Below are 12,482 nucleotides of genomic sequence, written 5' to 3' on the forward strand. Positions count from 1 at the left end.
ACTCATCTCGGTATTTTTGATGAGTATGTTTTTCAATAATGGATTCTCTAGTTTTCTATTGTGTAGTGACTGAAGTACTGATAGTGAGTCAGAGCAGATGATGCTGTTTAATATACGTTTGTTTTCTATATGTTGCAAAGCAAAGTCTATTGCTCTGATTCGATGAAAACATTGATGTTCCATTTGGTAAGCGAACTTGCGTTGTGTTATTTCGACAAACGAAGGCTTCAGCAGCCTTTTCTTCATCTTTTGATCCGTCGGTATAAATTCTTGTGTAGTTTTTAAATTCGGTGAGGAGTTCTTGATAACAGTTGTGCAAGACGGAAGGGTTTGTCTCAGATTTTTTCCGTCGTGTAGCGTAACAAGTACTTTGGGTTGTTTAAGTAGCCAGGGTGGTGTTTCGGAGATGGACGTTTTGTGAATTTTAGACAGATTAATTTTTGTACTGTCAAGGCTGGATGATATTCTAATGCCAAAGGAAGGTATGGCGTTTGGTTTATTTTCGTATAAGGTTTTGTATTTGTGTTGAAAAACAGCCGAAAAAGCAGGATTTAGAGGGCTTGATTTTAGTTTGAGAGCATACTGTGCGGAAAGCAGTTCTTTACGATGCGATAATGGTGGTTCGTTCGCTTCAGCCAGCAGGCTTTCACACGGGAATGTTTTAAATGCTCCCAGAGCCAGTCTTATTCCCTGATAATGAATTGGATCAAGCATTCTAAGATATGATTTTCTGGATGAACCATATACAACGCAACCATAGTCCAGTTTGGAGCAAATAAACATTCTACATAAATTCACGATGACTTTTCTATCAGCACCCCGGTCAGTGTGCGTTACTACTTTAAGTAGGTTAAGTGCTTTTAAGCACTTGGCTTTTAAGTTCTTTAGGTGTGCAATAAAAGTCAGTTTTCTGTCAAAGAGTATAACAAAAAATTTTGTTCCCTCAACAACTAGAATAGGTGTTCCGTCCAGCGTGAGTTTAGGTTCACCGTGGTGTCGTCGTAACTGACAGAAATACATGCATACCGTTTTTGATTTCGAGAATTTGAAGCCGTTTGTAATTGCCCAATTTTGTATCTTGTTTATATTTTTTATATTTTGCTGTAGCTGTCTTTCAATTGTATGCATGTACTTTGATCGATAACATATGAGAAAATCATCAACATATAAGTAAATTTGAATAATGTTGCCAACGATCAACATAATTAAAATAAAAATAGATTGATTGATTGATTGTTTGTTTTTTAACGGCGCATCAGCACTTTTAGGCTATTTAGCGCCAAACAAAGTGTTACTTGTGTAATCTTTTAAAACTTATAAAAGGTTCTATATCGACCAGCGATATAAAAGAACAAATGGTTGAAATTAAAAACGGTAAGATGGTAACGGTGCAAAATAAAGCTTCCCGATCAACGGGAGATGTAAAAAAGATGAATAGGTATTAAAATGGACGGTATATATATTGCATAAAACTGCACAAGGTGATAGCATAAAAGTCAGAGTTTAGAGTAAATATTTACGGCTTTTAAGAACTCTATAATACGAGTGATGTTTATATTATCAAAAAGTTCTTTCATGTGATGCACAATGTAATAACGATCGCGCGTAGGTTGTAGGTCAAAGCACTCTATCATAAAGTGCTTGACAGTGAATGGTTCATTGCAAGAAACGCACTCTGGTGGGTCTTCACCTTTTAGTATGTGGGTGTGGGTGATATAAGTATGACCAATTCGGATTCTTGCAATGACTACCTCCTCCCTACGAATGGTTCTGTAGGAAGGAGTCCATTCTCCTAGAGTTGGTTTGATTGCATGAAGTTTGTTATTTACAGCATCATTCCATGATGCCTGCCACTTCTGACGTAAGAACTTTCTGATACAAGGTTTAAAATCAGTATATGGTATTTTAAAATCAGATGGTTCTTGAGAAAGGGCCATTTTAGCAGCGCGATCTGCTTTTTCGTTACCTTTAATACCAATGTGGCTAGGTAACCAACAGTATATTATATTGTGGGAGATACTCAGCTCGGTATTTTTTACGAGTATGTTTTTCAATAATGGGTTCTCCAGTTTTCTATTGTGTAGTGACTGGAGTACTGATAGCGAGTCGGAGAAGATGATACTGTTTAAAATACGGTTCTTTTCTATATGTTGCAGAGCAAGGTTTATTGCTCTGATTTCGGCTGTAAAAATTGATGCTCCATTTGGTAAGCGAACTTGCGTTGTGTGATTTCCACAAACAAAGGCTGCAGCAGCCTTTTCCTCATCCTTTGATCCATCATTGTAAATTCTGGTGTAGTTTTTAAATTCGGTGAGGAGTTCGTGGTAAGAGTTGTGGAAGATAGAAGGGTTTGTTTCGGATTTTTTTCCATCGTGTAGCGTAAAACGTACTTTTGGTTGTTTAATTAGCCAGGGTGGTGTTTCGGAGATGGATGTTTTCTGAATTTTTGAAAGATCTATATTTATAGTGTCAAGGCTGCATAATAATCTAATGCCAAAGGAAGGTATGGCGTTTGGTTTATTTTCGTATAAAGTTTTGTATTCGGGTTGAAAAACAGCCGAAAAAGCAGGATTCAGAGGGTTTGATTTTAATTTCAGAGCATACTGTGCGGAAAGCATTTCTCTACGATGCGATAACGGTGGTTCATTCGCCTCAGCTAGAAGGCCTTCACACGGGGATGTTTTAAATGCTCCCAGAGCCAGTCTTATTCCCTGATGATGAATTGGATCAAGCATTTTAAGATACGATTTCCTGGCAGAACCATACACAACGCAACCATAGTCTAGTTTGGAGCGAATAAACGTTCTGTATAAATTTAGGATGACTTTTCTATCAGCACCCCAGTCAGTGTGCGCTACTACTTTAAGTAGGTTAAGTGCTTTTAAGCATTTAGCTTTTAAGTTCTTTAGGTGTGGAATAAAGGTCAGTTTTCTGTCAAAGATTATACCTAAAAATTTGGTTTCCTCAACAACTGGAATAGGTGTTCCATCCTGTGTGAGGTTCGGTTCATCGTGATGTTTTCGTAACTGACAGAAATGCATGCATACCGTTTTTGATTTCGAGAATTTGAAACCGTTTGCATTGGCCCAATTTTGAATTTTGTTTATATTTTGCTGCAGTTGTCTTTCAATTGTATGCATGTGCTTTGACCGATAACATATTAGAAAATCATCAACGTATAACGAACAATCCACACCAGGAGTCAAACACTTGGTGATGCTATTAATTTTGATGTTAAAGAGCGTCACAGATAAAATACTGCCCTGGGGCACACCCATCTCTTGCTCGTGCAGATCTGAGAGGGTAGAGCCCACTCGTACTTTGAATTCTCTGTCGGAGAGAAAGTTGGATATGAAAGAGGGCAGACGGCCTTTTAGACCTAGATCGTTCAGGTCATTTAGTATCCCGTACTTCCATGTCGTGTCATAGGCCTTTTCTAAATAAAAAAAACCGCTACTAAATGTTCTTTCTTAATAAATGCATCGCGAATGAATGTTTCTAGTCGAACCAGATGATCACTGGTGCTCCGGCCATATCGAAAGCCACTTTGGAAAGGAGATATTAAATTGTTAGTTTCCAAATACCAGACAAGCCGAGAATTGATCATTCGTTCCATTGTTTTGCACACACAGCTTGTGAGTGCAATTGGTCGATAGCTGTTGGGGTCTTCGCTATCTTTACCGGGTTTGGGAACTGGTATTACAGTTGCTTCTTTCCAGATTTTTGGTACATTACCAGTAATCCATAAATCATTGAAGAGTTTCAAAAGAGATGTTAATGATGATTCTGGAAGGTGTTTCAGAAACTGGTAATGTATCTTGTCAGGCCCAGTGGATGTATCATGGGCCTTATCTAAAGCCTCCCTAAGCTCCGATAGTGAGAACAATTGATTATAACTTTCCGAGTTGTTGGATGTGAATTTTAAACGTGACTTTTCTTTTTGAGTTTTAAGTTTTTGGAAGGCTTCTGAATAATTAGATGATGATGAATTTTTCGAGAAACTGTCAGCAAGAATATTTGCAATGTCACGTTTTGAACTAAAGTTGTTATTGTTCAGTGTCAGATGTCGGAGAGGGTTTTGCTTTCTCTTTCCGTTTATTTTGCGTATAGTGTCCCAAACTTTTTGAACAGAGGAACGAGAGTTTAAAGAAGAAACATACTTCTTCCATGATGCTCTTTTACTTTCTTTGATTATGCGGCGAGCTTTGGCCCGGGCAATGCGATATATATTTAAGTTTTCGGGCGTCGGTTGATTATTAAATTTCCTTAATGCTTCTCGGCGTAGTTTAATGGCTTCCTTACATTCCTTAATGACCCAAGGTTTTTGGGTTCTTTTACAATATGGCGAGGACTTGGGAACGGATTCTTCTGCAATCTCTATTAAAATAGATGTAAAATGCTGAATGGTGTCGTCAACATTGAAAACTGTATCCTCATTCAGCCTAGTTTTACAGAGTGTTTCAAACTTGGCCCAGTCTGCCTTCTTTAAATTCCATTGTGGAATTACTTCATCGCCTGTAGAGTTAAGATTTACAAGAAAGATTGGGAAGTGATCGCTGCTGTGAAGGTCATCAGCGACCTTCCATTCATAGTCCAAAAGCAGCGAAGGAGAACAAATTGTCAAATCGATGCTTGTGTATGTACCCGTGCCTGGGTGTAAATATGTAGGTGTTTTGGTATCATATGGACACAGATCGTGTCTAGAAATAAAGTCTTCAACTTTGTGACCTCTGTCACTTACATGATTTGATCCCCATAAAATGTTATGGGCATTAAAATCCCCGAGAAAAACAAAGGGTTCGGGAAGCTGTTGAAGAATATTGTCGAGTTCGTGTGGTACTAGGTTAGTGTTTGGTGGTAAATAAATAGAGCAAAATGTAATCACTCGATGTAGAGTGACGCTTACAGCAATGGCTTGTAAATTGGTGTTTAAATGAATGAAGCTATGAGGAGCTCTGTTGTTTACAATAACAGAAACTCCTCCTGATGCCCTATCAACATTTGGAGAGCAGGTGTTAAACAGGGAGTAGTTTTTAAATGTGATATTGTCTGTATCTTTCAAGAAGGTTTCTTGAAGGCATAGTACCGCAGGATCATGTTCGTTTAAAAGCAGGAGAATATCATTGTAATTTGCTTTAAGTCCTCGACAATTCCATTGTATGATAGTGTTTTTCATTATAAATTTAAATTAAAGATTGTGGAGCTAGGTTAGACCTTTCGCAGAGGGAATTTGTTTTGTTATTTCTCTGGAGGAGGTACGGGGGTGAATTTTTTGTTTGTAGGTCTGGAGTTCCCCTGAGCGCATGGAGCAGATTCTTCTGCATCCATGCTCTCGATGTCTCCAAACCTGTTATAAAGTTTGATGGGGTCATCTGACCCCTTTTGTTGCCTATTTCCATGAGATTTATTTTTGTTTTTTGGTGATTTAGTTTGTTGGGTATTGCTGAATGTAGTTTGTGTAGATGCCGTGTTTCTCTGTGATTGGTAATGAGGGGTGTTTGAGCTTGGTGTTGAATCGGGTGCTTCTGTTTGTGTTTGAGCGTCCTTCGTTGTTTTAGGATTGCTCTTCACTACAGTGGAGAAGGATGGGCCAGGATGGGCTGTTTTCGCCTGTACAAGTTTTCTGGCTTCTGGATAGGGAATATTATTTGTGTATTTTACCCTCTGAATTTCCTTCTCCTGTTTCCAGGTATCGCAATCCTTGGAATTTGCGTGGTGCTCTTTTCCACAGTTGACACAATGCGGAGTTGCTCTACAGTCAGGTTCCTGATGAGAATTTTCTCCGCATCGGCCACATATTTGGGTTTTAGAGCAGCGGTCTTCGTGATGGCCGTATTTTTAACATTTGTAACATCGAAGGGGGTTTGGAATGTAGATGTCAACCTTCACTTGCAAGAAGCCAACTTTGACCACTTTGGGTACAGTTGGCCTGTTGAAGGTGAGTACAATGGTGTTGGTGTCCTGCAGGTTATTATTACGTTTGATACGTATTCGACGGACTGCAGTGACACCTTCACTTTTCATTCCTTCGATGATATCTGCGTCGGTGACTCCAGCCAAGTCACGACAGCGAATCACGCCTTTGGACGTATTCAGTGTGGTGTGAGCGAATGAGGTCACTGGAATATCGAAGAAAGTTTTTATTTTCCCGATATTGTCTGACTGACCTCGTCGCTCACATTCCACGAGAAGGCAACCCGATGTCATTTTTTTGACGCTCTTCGGCGTACCAATCAAACCTGTAATTGTTTTCTCAATCACAAACGGAGAGAGTGAAGCAAGGGATTTTGCGGCATCTTTAGATTGTATTACCATGAAGCGTGGAAATGTGTCCACACTACATGGTTCGTCGTCCGAGTCAGATAAAGTTTTGGTACGTTTATTTTGATTTTTTTTGGAAATATCCATTTTGGCTAGATTAAAAATTCAGCACCCGTGCTCGCCACCCACCAAGGAGCCCAACAAGGGGACACTTTTCAAGTGTCAGGGATACACAGATGCCATACTCAGTTGATAAAATTACCTTTGAATGACCCTGAAGTCGCCAATTTCTAAGGTCGGTAAAATTACCCCCCGATTGACCCGTTAAGCCACCGCCTTCTAGGAAGTCTTCTAAGACTTGGAAAAGGGAAAGATAAAGGAAGAGAATTTAGGGGCAACGGTGGTATCAAGAGAGATACAAGGAGACAGATAAAGAAGGTGAGAGAGTAAATAAAGACCTCCTAGGGCTCGGCGTGACCAGCCGATTTGTCGGAACCGGGCCCATCCCGACCACCCGTCTAAGAGAAGTAGAGGCCAAAGTAGTGTATTGCAGGGAAAGCCTCTGCTCAACTACCAGGATCCTTTCCTCCCCCGACACGGACGCAACCCACGGCAAACAGGTTGCCTCTACTTAGTCGCCTCTTACGACACGTAGCGAGGCACGTCGGGCCAATTCTACAACCCCGGACCCGCAGGGGGATTTTATTCTTGAAGAATTACTTTTCTTTCGTAGCTTTGTAGTATTTACCCTAGATTTTCTATTTCTAAAATTTACTCTTTCAATTGAAGTACCTAGACGCAGAGTTTAGTTAGTGCGATACTTACAGACGATCCGTTTGGTCAATGTCGTACAGAATGACCAGTTGTTTTATGGAGATATGTCTTAGAAATATTTGAAGGCTCTACGGGAAAAAATGTTCGTTAAATTATCTTTGCCATTTTATATCTCCCTAAATAAGCAGCTTGTTCAATTTGAGCTAGGTTGTGCGCGTGTGAGAAAATGCATTACAAGTGTAAATGATACATTGTGAAAATCTCCCATTATCTCTTGGGGCCTACTATCTAATTTGAATATTAAGCATTCAATGCACTGAGAATCCTTTGTTTCTAAGCAGGAATACATATATGTCTCTTTCATCAGCAACTGAATCCTTTCTGGCGTACATTGGCAATGTTCAGGCACGTTGAAAATCAAAACGGTTTCATAGCTTTCTTTCGCAATTCTCAGTTGCACTCCCTAAAACTGAGCGAGAAATGAAAATGTCGCTTGAAAAATTGTAAAAGGATCACGAGAGAAAGGAGAGAGTGAGAAATATCTTAAAGTGCTGACTTACTGAATCTTTAATAATGAAATACTGGTACAAATAGAATAAAGCGCGGTATAACTGATTTTTTTTTTTCCTTTTCACGCAGTGGAGACTGGGGTAAATCAATGCAACAAGAACAAAATATCAAGACTGCATACACAATGATTGTTGTTGTTGTTGGGTTTAACGCCATTTTTCAGCAGACGATTGGCTATACATGGCGGCCAGTATTAATGGTGGAGGAAGAACCCGGGAAAACCCCGGAAAGAATCACCGACCCTGGAGAAGCTAGTGGCAAGCTTTCTCACATACACAATGAAACGTGCCGTCTCTTTAGTCTTTAGGAAAAAGCGTAAAACATAACCTTGTTCAGAAGAATTAAACGCTCGCTTGAAATTCCTCATGGAGCATGACTGCGAAATCTACCGATCGTCCTAATTGTAGCATTCCTGTTTCTGTATTGAAATTAAAAAGCTTATGGTATGTTAAATTGTTAACTTGAATCATAATTCTCATCATTTAATGTTCAATAACACACTGAAAGAAAGAGTCATGATATTTGCAACATTTCTTTCTCTTTTCATGCAGCATAGTTAGTGACACAATCTATCGGTATAGACACATAATTGTACATAATCAAATAACGGGAATTCCAAGTACAAACATGTCAGATATTGATCTCCACGTAGATTTATTTTTATTCAGAAAATAAACTAATTCCTCCGCATTTAATCGGATGTAACCATACTACAACATTACCTACCCAAAGGCAAATAGTCACTCTTTCGTCGAGGCACTTTAGCGGCAATCCGATATGAATAAACGACTTATGCATTATGTAAACCCAATTAAACCGTTGTTCTTCTTCTCTCCACACCCATATTTAAAACAAAATTAGCTTACAGACTACTGTAGCCCGATCTCAGCCCCAAGGAAATTGAAATCCGCATTGTATTGATTTGATTGAAAACATCTCAAAAATTACCAGAAATGCTCCTATTGGTTGTACATTTGTCGCATCAATCGGATAAAAGGAAATGCTGTGAAAGTTAAATTTGTATATATTGCTAAACCAAAGCTGGTTCAAAGCTGGAAACTTTTATCAGGTAAGTGCCTTTTCCTCCCAATTTTATTCAGGAGAGTAAATTTATATTCGCGCATTTCATAATTCGTTAAATATTCATTTCTATATTTGTTTCTATTTCCTCGACTTCCTACTCACTACATTTTTCGTCATTAATAATTACCTTGTTGATGTGCTAATTTAGAATTAACATGTACGGGTCAACCGTTTTCCTCCTATCTTCAGTGAAAATACATTTTCGTTTATTTTCACAATTAAGGAACGCGATTCATTAGCATTTAGGGGGCAGGGTCCAGTTTTTATGTACAAATTTAATGCCGCAATCAGTGACCTAGTATAAAAAATCATAAAAAATCAAATACACAAGTGAGCTCAAAAAGGTCCATATTTTTAGATACCTATATTAAAACAAAGCATAATAATAGTATTCACTTGACCAGAGAAGTCAATGGCAGTTCACAGCAGAAGAGGATCATGCACCCCAACCCCTATTTTATACCTGCATTTTTCACATCCAAATGCCATTTTTGACAGCATGTGGTGCTCACAGTGCAAACGCAAGCCCATTCCCTGGATGAAAATTTTGAAAAACATTGTCTACGAAATAGTTTGATGCAATTCAGAATAGTTGTCATCCAAGCCGTTTTTGAGATACTCTAGTTGCCTTGAACCCACGTGTTTACTGCTATGGGAGGCTAGCTATTCTTCCTAGCCAACTATTGGTATTTCACTATCAACATACTGCAGAGCAACTATGGAAGGTGTACATGACTGACATCAATTTCAAGAACAACACCAGCCCAAAACACCTAGTTCACAAATATATCCATATCTATCAATTCTAAACAATAATAGCTGAAAAAGTCACACCATAGCCTTAAGTTAAGGAATTTGCCAGGGGCCAATTTACGAAACTGGACCCTGCCACCTTAAGGATTTGGCTGAAAATGGTTTATGTCAAAAGTTGTGTTTATATCACATATTTAGACATTATCTAGTACAGTGGCATAAAGGAAAACTTTTTGTGCACAAAACTGAAAATGGTATTATGCTTTTAAAAAAGTTACCTCTTTGCGGCAAAAAACACTACATTATTTACATTGTGAATTATGACTGACTGCATTTCTTGAAAGATTTCAAATTGTTTGCAACCTACAATGCTCTTGGTCTTTGTTTACCGCCATAGCATCAGTACAAAATCAAAATTCCTTTACAATGTTTCATGAATGTCAAGAAGAGATCTGGAAGTTATAAATTTTAGGAGGGAATAACAGAAATGATATGTTAGGTGTCAGTGACAGAAGTGAACAGTTTCTCTAAGCTCTTCTAGCAAACTTAAAGAAATCACACATTTAAGTAAATCATGTGCTTTAGAAGTACTCTTAGACTGATATAAAAGAAGTGGTTCCTAACTTTTCATTATCATTCTGGAGATGCTAATAGCGACATCAGTGTTGTGTTAGTGAATATTGGGGGGGGGGGTAATCGCAACACAAGTCTAGCTAGTCTGGAAAAGTCAAAGTTTAATCAATTAACATTAGACAATGCTGGAATATTGATATACTGATGTGTAGGACCCTAAAACTTACAAAGAGTGACATATCAAATAAATTCATTGATACATAGCCAATGAAATTGACCATACATATACAAATTACTCAGTACAGTTTAACAGAGAAATTTCTTCTCAGGCACCAATTTACTTACAACTGACTTTAATGTTTTCTGGAGTTTACAAAATCATAGTAAATAATAAGATAAGGTATAGAACAAATATTAATAGTGGAAAATCCAGTTCAAGATAAAAAGCATATCACCGGCTTGGCTTTTGATAAGCACGTACCATAAAACAACTCCTGCAGAAGCTAAGTCTGTCTGTCAAAGTCACTCTCTTGTGCACTTAGATCAGAATGAGTATCTGGATGAGATCGAAGCTATTGTTTCTTTCAGCATGACTAACCGATTAATCCTAATCTCTTACTATGCAAACTGACACCTGCAAAAAGAAAAGAAACAAGTGATATTGATGTACTTTTAACATTCAGTGAAAACATAAGACTTTCAGAGGAGAAACTGTATGTGCATTGTCAAACCCATGAAGCTGCCACTTAATTTTAAGCTTTTCCCCCTTTGTTAACTGAACCTAGAGATTTCAAGATATATACATAACATTGAAACATTTTCTATTATCACCCAAGTGTGAGATATGAATCTCTTATGTCAACTTCAGAGTGGGGTCATGAAGGTAGAAACTATGTCGGTGTGCTAAAACTTTCATTCTTCTCACCAAAATACAGCAAGTAATATGCCATATGCATCATTATTTCTAAGACCGTTCCACTGGTGACATTCAATATTCACAACAGTATGTTTATGTATGATTCCTCTGAATTCTATCTGCTCCTGTGGAGTTAAATTACTTTAAAGAATACATGTTGACATGCTATGCAATTGTTTAGGTGTGTCTGTATTGAAATGTGAATATTATTCATAAAAATAGAGGTGCAAAACCTTGACAGCTACAGAAAGTGGAAGACAATACATTATGGTTACCATTTTGTTCCCATATTTAGAAAGTTATATCCAAAATATGCTACTATGTCATGATGTAAACAGTTCTCACATGGAGGTACAAAACACAGTTACCTCCCTCTCCAAAGAACATCACATACAACACTAAGGAATATATGGAAAAAGGAAGGAGATATAATAAAGCTAATGCATACAAATTATTTAAATATACACAACGAAACAGAAAAGTATAATAGATGTGGCTGGCTGCACCATCAAAAAATGATCAATTTTCCTTAAGGGGGCAGGGTCCAGTTTTTATGTACAAATTTAATGCCGCAATCAGTGACCTAGTATAAAAAATCATAAAAAATCAAATACACAAGTGAGCTCAAAAAGGTCCATATTTTTAGATACCTATATTAAAACAAAGCATAATAATAGTATTCACTTGACCAGAGAAGTCAATGGCAGTTCACAGCAGAAGAAGATCATGCACCCCAACCCCTATTTTATACCTGCATTTTTCACATCCAAATGCCATTTTTGACAGCATGTGGTGCTCACAGTGCAAACGCAAGCCCTTTCCCTGGATGAAAATTTTGAAAAACATTGTCTACTAAATAGTTTGATGCAATTCAGAATAGTTGTCATCCAAGCCGTTTTTGAGATACTCTAGTTGCCTTGAACCCACGTGTTTACTGCTATGGGAGGCTAGCTATTCTTCCTAGCCAACTATTGGTATTTCACTATCAACATACTGCAGAGCAACTATGGAAGGTGTACATGACTGACATCAATTTCAAGAACAACACCAGCCCAAAACACCTAGTTCACAAATATATCCATATCTATCAATACTAAACAATAATAGCTGAAAAAGTCACACCATAGACTTAAGTTAAGAAATTTGCCAGGGGCCAATTTACGAAACTGGACCCTGCCATCTTAGTTATGTGCGTATTATCATCTTTTTCTTTCCGCTAAACAAATTTGCCAGTTTGTTATACTAGTTCAAGTAGATAGTCTGCATGACCTATGCCATGTTCATATTTCAATATAGGTCCTTTCTAAATTGTTTTCTTTATAATATTTTTCTAATCATTAAGATATGAGCCCAAAGTGTAATGATCTATATATTTAATATACACACAAGAGTTTTAAATTCAAACCTACAATCTTTACACAAACGTTGCCTGTGAAATGACGAATCAAATGTTTTAAGTCATCCACGTGTTTTCATATATTGCAATCATCATTATACGCTTTTATTACATGATGGAATATTTCACAAATACCTTTGTTTAACCAGTATTGCG

General features: G+C 37.8%; 1 long non-coding RNA gene across 2 annotated transcripts in view; it reads right to left on the bottom strand.

Moving 5' to 3' along the window:
• The window catches only part of LOC149792236 (uncharacterized), a 238,912-nt gene extending 227,703 nt beyond the window's left edge, over nucleotides 1-11,209 (bottom strand). For both annotated transcript variants that reach the window (XR_016423286.1, XR_016423285.1), the window contains exon 1: nucleotides 10,496-11,209. This is a non-coding gene — a long non-coding RNA (uncharacterized LOC149792236). The remainder of the gene's footprint in view (nucleotides 1-10,495) is intronic.
• Between the last annotated feature and the right edge of the window lie 1,273 nt (nucleotides 11,210-12,482).

The sequence above is a fragment of the Sinohyriopsis cumingii genome, chromosome 9 (assembly GCF_028554795.1).
Source record: "Sinohyriopsis cumingii isolate HCF-2022 chromosome 9, ASM2855479v2, whole genome shotgun sequence".
In the NCBI taxonomy this organism is placed as follows: domain Eukaryota; kingdom Metazoa; phylum Mollusca; class Bivalvia; order Unionida; family Unionidae; genus Sinohyriopsis; species Sinohyriopsis cumingii.